Genomic DNA, 13,568 nt, shown 5'->3' on the forward strand with positions numbered 1-13,568 from the left:
CTGGCCTCATAAAATGAGTTAGGGAGGAGTCCCTCCTTTTCAATTGTTTGGAATACTTTCAGAAAAAATGGTACCAACTTCTCTTTGTACCTCTGGTAGAATTCAGCTGTGAGTCTGCCTGGTCCTGGGCTTTTTATTTTTTTGGTTGATAGGCTATTTATTACTGCCTCAATTTTAGAACTCATTATTGGTCTATTCAGGGATTGAATTTCTTCCTGGCTCAGTCTTGGGAGGGTGTATGTGTCCAGGAATTTATCAATTTCTTCTAGGTTTTCTAGTTTATGTGCACAGAGGTGTTTATAGCATTCTCTGATGGTTGTATTTCTGTGGGGTCAGTGGTGATATCCCTTTTATCATTTTTTATTGTGTCTATTTGATTCTTCTCTTTTTTCTTCTTTATACATCTGGCTAGTGGTCTATTTTATTAAATTTTCAAAAAACCAGCTCCTGGATTTGTTGATTTTTTGAAGTGTTTTTCATGTCTCTATCTCCTTCAATTCCCAGTGCACTTTAAATAGATGTTATTTTTAGAACAATTTTAGGTCACAGCAAAATTGAGGGGAAGATGCAGACTTCTTATACAGCCCCTGTCCCCACACATGCACAGCCTTCCCCACTATCAGCATCCCTCAGACTGGCACTTTTTTTTTTTTTTAAACAATTGAGAAACCTACAATGACACATCATTATCACCCAAAATCCATAGTTGGCATTAAAGTTCACTCTTGGAGTCATGCATTCCATGGGTTTGGATAAATGTATAATGATGTGTATCCATCATTATAGTATCAAAAAGAATGGCTTCATTGTACTAAATATCTCCTGTGCTTTCCCTATTAACCCTTCCCTCCCATTAATCCCTTGTAACCACTTATCTTTTTACTGTCTCTATAGTTTTGCCTTTTCTAGAATATCATATATTGGAGTCATATAGAATGTAGCCTTTGCAGATTGGCTTATTTCACTTAATACACTAAAGGGTCCTCCATATCTTTTTGTGACTTGATATCTCATTTCCTTTTAGTGCTGAATACAATTCCATTGTTGGGATGTACCACAGAATTTTTATCCCTTCAACTACTGAAGGACATCTTGGATGCTTCCAAGTTTTGGCAATTATGAATTAAGCTGCTGTAAACAGGTTCTGAGTGGACATAAAGTATTGAACTCATTTTGGTAAATACCAAAGAGTATAACATACTTTTACTATATAGTTGCTGGATTATGTGGTAAAAGTATGTTCAGTTTTCTGCCAAACTGCCTTCCACAGTGGCTATACTACTTTGCATTCCCACCAGCAATGAACGAGAGTTCCCGTTGCTCTACATCCTTGCCAGCATTTGGTGTTGTCAGTGTTCTGGATTATTCACCATTTTAATAGGTGTTTAGTGGTATCTCATTATTTTAATTTGCAATTACCTAATTATATGATGTTGAGCTTCTTTCTATATACTTATTTGCCATCTGTATATGTTCTTTGGTGAGGCATCTGTTTAGATCTTTTGCCCATCTTTTAATCAGGTTGTTCATTTTCTTATTGTTGAGTTTTAAGAGTTCTTTATATATTTTAGTTAACAGTCCTTTATCTGATATATCTTTTGCAAATATTTTCTCCCAGTCTGTGGCTTGTCTTAATTCTCTCTACAGAGTATTTTGCAGAGCAGAAGTTTTTAATTTTGATGAAGTTCAGCTCATCAATTCTTTCTTTCATGGATCATGACTTTGGTGTTGTAGTTAAAAAGTCATCACCAAAACCAAGGTCATAGGATTTCTCTTGTGTTACTCCTAAGTGTTTTAGAGTTTTGCATCTTATTGATGCACTTTAAAAACTTTCTATGGCTTCTGAAACTCTTGACTCATTTTCCCCAATGTCCTCTCCTTCTGGCCTCTTCTTTAATGCCCCTTGCCACCCAAGTAAAGGGTAGATATTGCATCTCAACTGCCAACAGATATAAATTCCTATACAACAACAGATATAAAAGAATATTCAACTCTAATTAAGTCCGCTGGGAGCTGCTGGGAGACCAAGGCCAACAGGCTAGTCCTTATTTTCTGGACTGTTTTCTTCAGACCAGCTTTTCTTATTACTGTACCTGCCATCCATGCCCTGCCCACCCCTAACCTCACTCTTAGCTTCTCTCCAATTCCGTTTGAGTCATGAATCAACTCAAATGGAGCTGGCTTTTGAATCCTTTTGGTCAAGACTTCTTGTCCAATGCTTCTAAAATGTTGACAAAGTTCTGGAAATCACAGCTGTGAAGCCAACTCGTGTACTATGTTTCAGTGAAAAGTTCTGAAGAAGCTGTGAGCAACAGTTCCATGAAAATCTCCATCCCCTCTATACCTACACTAAGGTTATGGGTTATGCCTGAGTGATCTCAGCATCATTTTGATCCAGTTTGCATCTAGGGACTGAATGCCAATTTCTTTCAAAATCCTGGGCTGACTGCATAAACCCAAGAAAAGTTGGCTTTTATTCCCAGTTGCCTTGATTTTTGGCTTTGCTTTTGTTATGTGCTATGCTTAAAATTTTTTTAGGATTCCATAGGTTTAACTTTGGCTCATGTGAGTAAGTAGCCTGTTTATGCACTGTGGCCCTGAGGAACCAGAAATCCATTAGTGCAACTATGAAAACCTTCTGAAGAACAGGATATTCATCCTTCTGAGATACGGTTCAAGATTGGATAACTACTGTATCCCTCAACCCAAAAGTGACTATGGCAGAAGCTGGTGCATACTTAGCTGAAAGGATGGAGTTGAAGAGGAATTATGGTATCAGCCAGGATGGGGCAGTGGTGAAGGCGGTGCTTTGGGGTGTTAAAAAATTTAATTGGGGCTGGGCACGGTGGCTAACGCTGGTAATCCCAGAAATTTGGGAGGCCAAGGTGGGCAGATCACATGAGGCCAGGAGTTTGAGACCAGCCTGGCCAACATGGCAAAACCCCATTTCTTCTAAAACTACAAAAGTTAGCAGGAATGGTGTTGCACATCTGTAATTCCAGCTACTTGGGAGGCTGAGGCATGAGAATCACTTGAACCTGGGATGTGGAGGTTGCAGTAAACCAAGATTGTGCCACTGCACTCCAGCCTGGGCAACAGAGCAAGACTCTGTCTCAAAAAAAAATTAATTGGAATGCCATTAGGCTAGGATGGCACCAGTGCCTTGGGTTCATATGTAAGCAGACTGAAGTCCAGTCAAACAATAAAATAGGACACAAGCTTTATCAGTCAGAAACCGTTAGCTAAACTCAACTGGGGGCTTTCCATCAGATAATAAGACAAACACCTGGCTTTAGCTAATCAACTGATCAAGGATTTTGCTTTTGCATTCAGCCTGTAAAAGCCTCTGCTCACACTGCTAGGGTAGAGCTTGCAGAACCTCTTCCAGTTCTGAGTGCTGCCTGATTCATAAGTTGTTCTTTGCTCAGGGAAACTGCTGAATTTAATTTATCTGAAGTTTTTCTTTTAGCAGGGAGGAGAAACACTGCTTCTTCCAGCAAGTTGTATGAGGAAAGGACTACTAACAAAATTCTCAAGTATTATTAAAAAGGAGTATTAAAATATAAAGTACATGTGTTTAATTGGTAAGCAGATAGACAAGAATGTATTAGAAGAGAGAAGGGTATAGCTTTATAGAGATTGCTCAACAATAGCATTGAAGCAGGTAAAAGAATTCTCCCTGGGGAATGGAGGAGAAGGGGAGGCTGGAGAGAGAGGGATGTGGCACGTCTTTCAGACATGACTCTGGGGTCAGCCATAAACTTGTTCCATCATCATCACCAGGGAGCTTAAGAATTTAGATCAAAGAGTCTGATTTTCTGGGTTGAGTTAGGATCCAGGAAACTGTTTTAAAATGAGTCCCCTCCCCAAATTCCCAGGTGAGGCTGATTAACATCCGGATTTATGAAGTCATTGGCTGGGGGTCTGTGACCTACAGCCTCTGGGCCCAATCCAGCCTGGAGCCTGTTTTTTATTTGATTTTTTAACTTTATAAACTTTTTTTTTGTCTTTATGTGCAGTCTTTATTTCAACTATTTATTTTTTCTTTTTTTTGAGATGGAGTCTCGCTCTGTTGCCAGGCTGGAGTGCAGTGGCGTGATCTCGGCTCACTGCAACCTCTGCCTCCCAGGCTCAAGCGATTCTCCTGCCTCAGCCTCCCGAGTAGCTGGGACTACAGGTGCCCGCCACCACACCCAGCTAATTTTTGTACTTTTAGTAGAGATGGGGTTTCACCATGTTGGCCAGGATGGTCTCAAACTCTTGACCTCATGATCCACCGCCTTGGCCTCCCAAAGTGCTGGGATTACAGGTGTGAACCACTGCACCCGGCCTCAAATATTTCTTAAAACACTGTAGTTATTTCTTAGGACAAGAGCAAAGATCACCCCCTGCAGAAACTCAGTAACTATATACAGAGCTTTGCAGAACAGAGACAGTCACTAAAGGCTGGCTGCTGGCCAGGGAATGGCATTCTGAGTGGACTCAAGGAACAAAAAGAAACCAGGCTGGAAAGAGGCAAGCGCTCAGCTGAATTAAACTTCAGCTTCCATCAGGGCATATCTTGTGATGCTCACAGGCTCTGTTTCTAGAAGGTTTGGGTTCAGCACAAGATTCCATTTGTCTGCTTGGCTACACCGCCAGCTGAAGTGCCAAGAGGTCACTGTCACTCATGTTCCTGGCCAGCCAAACTCCTGCAGCAAAGAGTCCCGAATTGAGGATTAAGTATCTCTGGAAATCATTCCTATCAGTGGCAAAGCCATAGCTGCCATGAAGCCAATTTCCCACATTGCCCAGATTTTGGGTGCTACATTTGCTGAGCTGGCAGTGCTCACAGTGACCACCGGAAGCCATAGTAGTGCTTTTGGGCTCTGCCAACTTTAAAAAGTGGATACATAATATTTACACAAATTTGTGGGGTACATGTACTATTTTGATACATGCATTGAATGTGTAATGATCAAATCAGGGTATTTAAGGTATCTATCACCTCGAACGTTTATCATTTCCTTGTTTGGGGAACACTTCATATCCTCTCTTCTAGCTATTTTGAAATACACAATATGTTGTTGCTAACTGTACTCACCCTATTGTGCTATTGAAAACTAGAACTTATTCCTTCTTTATATTTGAGACAGGGTCTCACTCAGTCACCCAGTCTGGAGTGCAGTGGTGCAATCATAGCTCACTGCAACCTCAAACTAAATCCCTGGGTTCAAGGATTCTCCCACCTTAGCCTCCCGAGTAGCTAGGACTGCAGACCTGTGCGGCTAGTTTTTTTCTTTTTTCTAAATTTTCTGTAGAGATAAGATCTTGCTATGTTGTCCAGGCTGGTCTCGAACTCCTGGACTCAAATGATCTTCCCGCTTTGGTCTCCCAAAGTGCTGGAGTTAGAGGTGTGAGCCACTGCGCCTGGACAGAACTTATTTCTTCTCTCTAACTGTATGTTTGTGTCCATTAACTGTCCTGTCTTTATCCCCCTATAAGTAGCTTACAGCTAAGAATGTTTTTTACATTTTTTTCTCCTTTTTTTTTGATGGGATTGCACAGTTTATTTCCAAACACTCAGAGGATAGGGAGTGGCCTGTGGGCTCCTTCTGCCTCCCCTCCCTGCATTTGGCTGAATCAAGAACTTCTCCCCCTTCACCCCCAACACCCTAGGCTGTGCCCAATAGAGAAGGTACTCTCACCCCCACCCTGAGGAGAGACCCAGAAAGGTGAGGAGCATGGAGGGTCGGGGGACAGAGTTCAGGTATTCACAGTTCCCCATCTCCACCCCTGGATTACACTGTGCCAGAGCCATGAGGGAGGATCCCACCTCTGGGATTCCTGTGGTGTTGATAGTCCTTCTCCCACTTAGAACCTTCCAGATGAACTCCCTACTCCTTATCCCTGAAATAACAAACCAAGCCCTAAACTAAGCCCTGTAGTCTGGGCGGGGAGGGGCCTTAGCGCATCACTCACCCAAGGCCCCCAGGGATGGGGGTGAGGGCCTTCACCTGTAGTGAATGGGTTGGGAGCAAGTATCTATAAGGAGAGAGGAAGGGAGAGAGCTGAGAGGACCTTGGGAGGCAGGCTTGGAGGCTTCTGACACATAAGTTCAGACAGCTCTGGCCTGTTACTCCACCCCGCCCCACACCCCAAGCCCAGAATCCCTGAGAGTCCAACTGCAAAGGCAGTATGGCCGGAGGGAGGAATGGGGGCAGGGGGAGAGCTGGGTAGGACCTTGGTCCCCCCCTCCCAGTCAGTCCTGCTCCTGGGACACATGATGCTTAGGGAGGGCCAGGACCAGGATCAAGTCCCAGCTTTTAGGCTCTGATCTTCCAGAATAGCTGAATCCTGGGGAACGTAGGGTAGACCCACCAACCCCTACACCCCAGACATCCCGGCCTTGGGTAGAATGGTGGGAATGGGCTCTCCCAAGGGCATTATAAAAAGCTAAAACCGTTAAACACTTACTGGGGAGGAGTGGCTCCCCGTCTCTTGCTCCCCCAAGTTATCAGTCTCTGCAGCGCCTAGCAGACAAGACTAAGGAGGTCGCAGAGAGCCGAGGGAGGAGGGCACAGCCCCTGGGCCCAGAGAGAGGGCCCACTAGCACCGTGCAATGTTGAGGTGCCTCTGCAGCCTGACTGGCCCCCACGCAGGGGCCCTCCGCAGCGGGGGTGCACACTTGCTAGAGCTTCTGTACTTTTGAAGGGTGACCCCTGCAAGGGAGTGGGGAAGGCAAAGACTTGGCTTAAGTCCAGGTAGGGGTCACAGCTGGGACCCCAAAGGACACCCCTGGGAGTCATGATTTGAAGAATCTTCTTACCACAAACTGGCCCAGCAGAACCACACCCACAACCACCAGCACGTTCAGGATGGGACTATTGCCCAAGTCCAGGGCTGCCACCCAGCCGCCCCTCTGCGAGATCCACTGGGTGATGCCGTGTTGCAGCATGAAGACCACGAAGCGGGTCACCAGGCCCAGGAAGCCAGTCAAGCTGTGCTGGTAGACATGTAGGACCAGACGGTAGCCGAAGCCCAGGAGAGCCACCACACGGCCCTGGTTGATGCCACTCTCAAACAGGCTGGAGGCGATCTTGGTGAAGTACTCGTAGGCGTTCTCTGCCGTGGGCTGCAGGTGCTGCAGCATGGTCTGGAACTCCGAAGTCATAGTGCCGGTTGATGTCATCCTGGTGATGGCGAGCTGCCGTCCCACCTGCCCCATGGTGCTGCTAGGTTGGAGGGGCAAGGTGACCATCTCTGGGTTGGCAGGGGCGGCCGCCCCTTCAGCCTCCTGTTCCTGCTGATGGTGGTAAAAAACGTAGCTGCGGAAAACCCCTCCATGTCCTGGGCTACCTGCTCCTCAGAAGCAGAGGGCAGGGCAGGCTTTCCGCACTCCTGCCTGGGAGGCCCTGGGCCTTGCCCCGATGCCATTTTTCAGGTCTCAGTGGAGGACAGTGTCAGCCTCCAGGGATGCTGGCTCAACCCGCGTGGGTCAGCAGGGTGGAGTTGAAGGTCCCAAGGGGCTGGAGGCTGCTGCTCCCAGGGGCTGAGTGGGAGCCCAGCTTCCAGGAACGGGCGTCAGTGCATTTCTGGTATCTGGATGTAGCCTTTGCTTGTCCCTGTGTGGCCCGAGGGACCCGTGAGACTCCAGTGATCATCTGTTTTTTTACATTTTTAAAGCGTAAACAAAATAATACAAACAGGGAGCAAAAAAGAATACATGACAAAACTGTAAGTGGCCTGCAGAGCCTAACATATTTATCATGCTACTTGGCCCTTTACAGAAAATGTTTGACTATCCCTGGCTTAGATAGGGAAAATTAAATACATAAATGAATAAACAGATTTTTCAACTGATGAAGAGGTAACGAAGTCTGCAAATTCTCTACCATGGGTCACTCTCCACACAGGCGAGGGAACCTTTGCTCTGAGTGTGGTTCTCATTGGAATGGGACGCACTGTCACTCTTTAAACAATGTATTGTGCCTCAGGTGCTGCAAGGTACTGCTATGCTCACATGGACAAATTAAGGCTCTGGCTAAGGTAAAAATCAAATGGACTGCCCACTAAAAGGGGTAGTTCAAATTATTTCAACTTCACTTTTGTTCAGCTAGGGAGGGAGAAAGTAGACTAGGCCTTGGAAGGTCAGGGGAAAAAAAAATACCAGTTACACAAACATAAGGCTCTTAAGCAGGCACTTGTTGTCCCGAGATGAAGGTATAACCAAACTTTTTGAAATATGGCTTAGCAAATGCTGTCTCACTTTTCAGTTTGCAGACCTGGACAACAGGCAGGTGGGGAGGGATCTGTTTGTGAAAGGATCTGATCCCAGAACTCTCTTGAAAAGGAAGGGCGCAGCTGCCACTAGACTAGTTGCTCAGACTCAAGATAGTGGCTGAGGTTGTAGGCAAGGGCTGGTGTTTGTGTCATGCGTGCTGCACCTAGCTGTCCTGCCAAGGGATTATGATTTGAGAAGCAATGGTTCAGGGTGGAATGTGACAGAAGATCTGTGACATTGGTGCCCATGTGGTATCCCCCAGCTAATGCCCACTCAGAAATCCATTCTAGCTGCAGGGGCAGATGCTGACTGCAGGGTGTGTCATCAGAGCAGCATCCTGTGAAGCTGGTGAGCCATTTGGTCAAGGGCAGGGTGAATTTGGGTTGAGTAAACCCTAGAGTTCCTGGAAAACACATGGACACAATCACCTTAAGAAAGAGACACTAGGCTTTTTCTGCTAGAATGTCATGGGCTTGAACAATTTACTAAAAAACCCAAGGCAATATTTTAACCTGGAGTTTGCATAGCTTGGCTGCACATACTCATTCATTCATTCCTGTACAGATACACAGATGGGGGTTTAGAGAAGTGAAGAAGCTTGGCCAAGTCACACACTGGGTGGAGTGCAGGAATCTAAACCCAGTCTTGTGTGTTTCCAAAGCCTGCTCTCTGTCCACAGTACCCTATTGCCTCTTGTAGAGTTGTAGATTATTAGCAAAGTCTTACAAATTATTCACCATTTTTGAGTGAGAAACTGAGACTCAGAGAAGTGAAACAACTTGTTCAAGGTTGTTTAACTAATTACCAGAATTCCTACAGACCTGCCTCCAGATTCAGCGGGTCTGAGTTGCCATAAGCTTCTAAGAACTTCTTATCAAAGGAACTGAGAATGTCAAATGGAGTGAGTTGAAATCCATAGGGACAAAGAAGCATTGAAGGAAAAGTGAGATTTGCAAAGTGAGCCACATTTTGCTTTTTCCTAACGACCTGTTTGTTGATGTCCTCTTTGAAAGGGCTTCTAGGAGGCAGGAAGGTATGAGCTACTTTTGGCAGTTTGGCCCCAGAGATCACCTGTTTATTTATTTAGCACTTTAGACATTAAGTTGGCTAATATAAAGCAATTCCCCTAAAGTCTGGAGTTCATGGACATAGACCAAGTATAGGGAAAGTAGTCTTCTCCCTTCACCTCATGACCCCAAAAGATCATGAGTCTAGGTTGATCCCCAGCCAGTGGCTACATCTGTAACTTGACTACCCTGATTTCTCAAACAGCTCAGCTACAAATGGCAGTGGAAAAGATGCCCAAGAAGGGTCTTGAAATAAATGGAAATCTTTCATTTCCTGTTCTGGTCTCTATCCAAGAAGCTGCCACTGCCCAAGGGAGGCGCCCAAAGCCCAGTGTTCTCTGCAAGTCAGAGTCAGTTTTCAAAGCACTGAAGGTATAGCCCAGGCTTTCTTACATGTGTAGCTTCCTGGTGTATGACATAGAGAACCCCTGTGTAATTCAGTTTCGGAAGATGGTACAGCACATGCCTGGAGAAGCTGCCAAGTGCTCTTTGACAATGCTTAAGGGCAGGATCTAATAATCTCTCTGGGGTAATTTGGGCGAGGACTTTCCTAGAGGTAGAGGATGGACTGGGTGCCCTCTTTCATCTCTTGGCTTTGAGAGTTCAGAGTTTTGCCTGCAAGAGCAAAGTAGAAGGTGACATGAACTGAATTAGTATGGGCAGCCTGTATACCTGGGGGAAGTCAGGCCGGGATTATTCAGACAGTTAACCCTGTTTCTAGCTTCACCTTCCCACCTTAGTAGATACAAATTTGGTCAAGATATACAGACAGAGTGGACACTCTTTGCCTTTTATTCTAGCTTGGCCTATCCCTGTAGTTAGAAAAGAGCAGCAGCTTGAGTCTAGTCTATTCATCCACGAGGGGAGGGTTATTTCTTTGCAGGCTTATTGGTGAAATACTCAAAGAAGGTTAGAGCCCTCAAGAGGCCTTAAATAATTTCTTGCTCAATGCCCTTGCTTTCAGGGGAAGCAAATAAAGTTCAGAAAGGCTACATGAGGAACTCAGGGCCCACATACCATGGTAGGGGCAAGGCTGAGCGGAACCTCTGATCTTTAGGTTCTCAGGCCAGTAGGTTTACAACCTGCTGCACTATGTCCTATTGCCTCTGTACAGGGACTTCTTGTTAAAATCCACAGTCCACAGCAAAAGGAGGGAGGACCTTCATTTATTCACTTATTCAAAGAATTGTATTCAGCTGCCCTTTGGCATAAGCAACAACAAGACTGATAAGGCCCTCCCCTCACTTTATGGTGCGAACAGCACCAAATATTTGCAAAGAACCTATGTGGACTTAGTTCTCTTGCTCTTCTCTCACTTTCTTAAGTTGGTGAGAAAAAGATGCATAGGAAAGAAGTTTTTAGGGAGGTGGAGAGATAGGGTGGCGGAGAGGGAATGAGGTGTATAAGAAGGAGAGAGAGAGAGGATATGTGCCAAAGGATGTTTGCAGGGAGGGAAATATTTGGCTGTCTCCCCAACCCCACTCTGGCCTCCCCTTCCTCCTATTCCTCCTCCTCCTGCTCCTTCTGCTCCTCCTCCTCCTCCTTCTCATTCTTCTTCTTCATTTGTGGTTAGCTGGACTGTATCAAACTCCCTTAACTCTCTCAAATGCAGACTTTCCTACTTTCTGGTAAACTTGAGTTGCTATGGTGAGAGAGTGGCCTGGGACAAGTCAATGGAAAACGTTGGAAACAACACCCAACCTGGAGCAACATATCAAAGAGTTAATTAGAAGGACCTGCCATGTGTTTCCCATTCCCTGCCGCAGATTCGATTGCTTTATGATTTATCACCTGTTTTTCTAAGCAAAGCGTTGGCCCTCATTCTCAGTTCTCCTTTCTTGAAGGTGTTAACAATGGTTGGGGGCAGAGAAAGTAGGGAAAGTTGATCAAATGAGTAAACTCTCTGTTGTTCCCTTAGAAAACTTTCTTAGACCAACCCTGTGGACTTATTTTATCTGTCGTCCTCTCTCTCCCTGTTTCCACCACTCATCTCATGACATCCACTTGAGTACCTCTTTCTTAGGGATTGTTAGAGCTCACTTGTGAAAGTTCACTGTGAAGTCCACAACAAACAATCCACTCTGTTTACATGGGGCTTGAGAGTTACAGAGCAACCTCACATTTCATTTTGTCCCAACTTCAGCAACCGTGCACAGTAGCAATGGCTATAGTTACCATAGCTATCTCTTAGTTACAAGAACAGGAATGAAGGCCAAGGGAAAGGGGAAGGGCTTGCCCACGGTCACTCACACAGGAGTGGGCGTAAGCCTGAGTCTTCTGAATTCAAGTCCATGATTTAGCAATGACAACAATTGCTGTGTTGTCAATAATTTGTGAACTTAGTGTTAGCCATAGCGGGATGAGCATCTGACTGAATCAGAGGAGAACACTGTGTATCTCTGGTCTTGGTCTTGTCAACTGTAAGAGAGACAGAAAGGGAGTTTAATGGAAGTGTGGTGATACAGTTAACAATTCTGTGTTATATACTTAAATTTGCTAAGACGATAGATCATAAGTGCTCTTATCACACACACACACACTAAAGAAAATGGTAATGATGAGAGGTGAGGAGTATGTTAATTAACTTGACTGTGGTAATCATTTTCAAAATGTGTACATATGTCAAAATATCAAGTTGTACATCTTAAATATATCTATATATTTAAGTATATCTATATCTATATATCTGTATATTTAAGTATATAAAGTTGAATGCTGGTGTCCCCCAAAATTCATATGTTGGAACCCAGTGCGGCAGTGTTAAGAGGTGGGACATTTTGGGAAGTTATTAAGTCAGGAGTGCTCTGCCCTCATCGATGGTATTAGTGCCCTTATAAAAGGGGTTGAAGGACGCTGCCTTGTCCCGTCCACTATGTGAGAATATAGCTAGAAGGTGCCACCCATGAGGCAGAGAAAAAGCCCTCAGCAGACACCAAATCTGATGGTACCTTGATTTTGAATTTCCTAGCCTCCATAACTGTGAGCAATATATTTCTGTTGTTTATAAATTACCCAATCTAAGGTATTTTGTTATAGTATTCCTAACAGGCTAACATAGTTCTATAACATTCAATATTTTATTTTGTACACAAATGTGTTTAAAAAGTTATCATTTATTCCTAGACATACATAATCAATCTTAATGTTGGTATTGCTGTTAACAGTTATAAAAAAAGAAGTGTCTGCTTAAGGCAGGGACGGCTGAACTTTAATGGGGTCACTCAAGATTCAGGTGCTTGGTCAACTTTTCAGATCCAAAATTTGATTTCAGTGATTCACTCAGAGGTGTTCAAACAGGATAATGATAGTGATCATTCCAGATTTAACCAGACCAACAATAATAGAAATTGCTAGCATGTACTGGACACATGAAATGCAGAGCATTTTTCCTGGATTACTCTATTTTAATCTCCCTTAGCAATGCATAAGATAGGTACTGTTATTATCCCCTTGTCAGTGAGGAACTGAGAGCAGGAGAGCTAAATGATTGGCTCAGTGTCTCACACCCAGTAAAGGCTAGATCTGGGCTGCCAACGCCAGCAATAATGATGCAGAAATGTTTCTTTCGCTAATTAAAAGCCAGAAAAGCAATGTACTAATTGACAGTGGGTGAGGTTCTGGTTGGAGAGCTGAGCGAGGGCACTCATCTTTGTGAGACTTGCCTTCTTACTTAGTCACTCCATTGAAGACACCAAATGACAGCTAAGATTTTCCTTGGATATCCTGGAATTTGACCAGAGGTTATTGGCTGTCTTCAAGGGATGTTTCAACCTAGCAGGACTGATGATCCAGAAGCAGAGCTCTGGGCAGCGGTGGAGACACCCTGAGAGCCTCACTGCTTGGCTCTCAGTTTCCAGACTCCTGCGGACCCCCACCCTCTGCTATGACAACACAACATTAGCTCAGATTCATTGCAGTTCAACTGAGTAGGTTACCATAAACCACATTCCAATGTGTTTTCCTGGGGAGACACCCTGGGGTCACCCTGACTGGACTTGGGGGAGACTCTCGTGTCCTTAAGTGAATTTGTAAGGCATCCTGTTCTCCTTGACAGAAAATGGGGAGAATCCTCACTCACATCAACAGCACATTTACAACCATCTCCTGAGTGGTTTATTTCTGCAGATGGAGAATCTCAGTCATTTTATGTTCTTATTGTTTTCAATTTACTGACCAAATTCTGGGACTGGACCCAATTTGAGGTTTGTAACCTCTTGTGTGTTATTATAGAGAGAAGT

The 13,568-nt window shown here is 44.5% G+C and overlaps 1 pseudogene; it reads right to left on the bottom strand.

The window, feature by feature from the left end:
- Positions 1-6,784: 6,784 nt before the first annotated feature.
- LOC100611523 (bcl-2 homologous antagonist/killer-like) lies at positions 6,785-7,477 on the bottom strand (annotated as a pseudogene).
- Positions 7,478-13,568: the final 6,091 nt, after the last annotated feature.

Source organism: Pan troglodytes, chromosome 9 (assembly GCF_028858775.2).
Source record: "Pan troglodytes isolate AG18354 chromosome 9, NHGRI_mPanTro3-v2.0_pri, whole genome shotgun sequence".
Classification (NCBI taxonomy): Eukaryota; Metazoa; Chordata; class Mammalia; order Primates; family Hominidae; genus Pan; species Pan troglodytes.